We start from the raw sequence: 1,865 nt of genomic DNA on the forward strand, positions 1-1,865 counted from the left end.
ATTTTTCTCAAACTTTAGTCCATATTTTACCAATCAATAATTTGGTTTATTAGTCTTACCTTGTTTCATTTATTTTTAACTTTTTCATTTCATATCTCCTGAAATGAAGTTGGTGCAGGATTTCCAGCTAACCTTAACCCAACAAACTCAAAAATCTGAAGACATCTTTTCTGAAGCAAACAAAGATTACAATTCAGAGAAAAAAATAAATAGTTAAATATGGAATCAACATGAAGTAAAACCACTTTGTAGGAAAAGTTATATTTTCACGCCAGTCCTTTTTTCTTGGATTGAAACTAACTTAGAGTCAAAAAATGATGAGCTGGGAACACCTAAAACACCAAAAAGTGACGTGGACGGGTCCTTAATCAGATGTCAATATGTGACGAATTGGGAGTGAAAATGTGTTGTTTTATCATAAACTCACAAGGCTAAAAGGTCAAAGAAAACAGACCACAAAGGTCACCACCACATTGCCCTATAGGGTAACTCATTGGTTTCAATAGTTGTAATAAGGCTTACATGGTTGCCCACGGTACATCTGTGTTTTCACTCCCTGCTTCACAAGAGCTTGGTTAATTATCCTCTTTGTTTACAATAGTTCTCCCAGCAGTTAGGAATGGACCTTAAGTGGGCTAAATAAGCTATTCAGCTTAATCATTAAAAAGACTCCCGTGTAGCAGCGAAGAATCAGGCTTTTGGGTTTGTTTTGTGCACAGTTGGCCCTGTCAGAATTGCTTATTACCTCTTTCGTTTTTCCTCACCTTTCTGGTTTCCAACGGCTTAGTGTTCTGAGACCAGCAGCTGGTAAGCCTCAGCTATTGGTCAGGAAGTTGCATTTTAGTTTATGTATAAACGAAACAAAGAAAGAGCAAATCCCGTCAAATAAGAAAAACATCAAACTCATAAAAACAATAAAGAACATTTTATGTATGGACACTGTGTATTCTAATATTCAAACAAAAGACAGAAATAATGTGAGCGTACCTAAAAATATACTTATTAACATTATTTTTCACACTAAAGTAATCCCCCCCTTATTTGCGTGGGTTAGGGACCGGAGACATCTTCAATTACGCAAAATCCGCGAATACGGAAGAACCCACCCTCGTCTGCCTTAAAACCAGGCGCGCATGCTTCCTCCTTCATCGAATTATAAACACCTGCTCCGGATGATATATATCCTCTGTGATTATTCTCATCAGCATATCAGAATTTATTTGACCCCTTCTGAATCAGCTGATGCCGTTTCTCCATGCAAGGCCATGAAGAGAGGAGGGGGGTAGCGGATGGGCGCTCTCCCTCTGGAGATACACCTCAGGACCGCAGCACCTCCTTCACACACAAAAGTTTTATACAAGTGTCTTGAGTTGTTGGAGTTTTTGTTACGAATTGGAAGAGTCACAACTGAACAAAAATCTGCGAACAAATGAAACCGCGAATAAAGAGACGTGAATGCGCTGGGGTACACTGTATATGGATTGTACTGTATATGTGGATAGTTTTTCCACATATTACAAATTTAAGTTTTGGTTTTGACAGGAGAACATACAAGTTCTTTTCAAAATAAAATACATGTGTCAAATAGGTTCCTCCTGCTACATCAGATTTACTTGAATTAATAATCCAAGATAGTCAAACATGGTATTTTCTGTTATGACTTTGGCCACATCTGGGTTCTTAACCTACAGCTTCTCCCTACCCCAACATTTAGTCCTCTAAATGGAGACTTATAGAAAAATAGTGACATTACTAACCCTTGATGATATCATCAATAGTCGCCGGTCATTATCTTAGCACGTAGCTGCCAGCGCTTGGAAAATACATCAACAAAAGTCATGCTAAAACGAAAAGTCATTACTTAC

This window comes from Oryzias melastigma, linkage group LG3, assembly GCF_002922805.2.
Source record: "Oryzias melastigma strain HK-1 linkage group LG3, ASM292280v2, whole genome shotgun sequence".
NCBI classification, from domain to species: domain Eukaryota; kingdom Metazoa; phylum Chordata; class Actinopteri; order Beloniformes; family Adrianichthyidae; genus Oryzias; species Oryzias melastigma.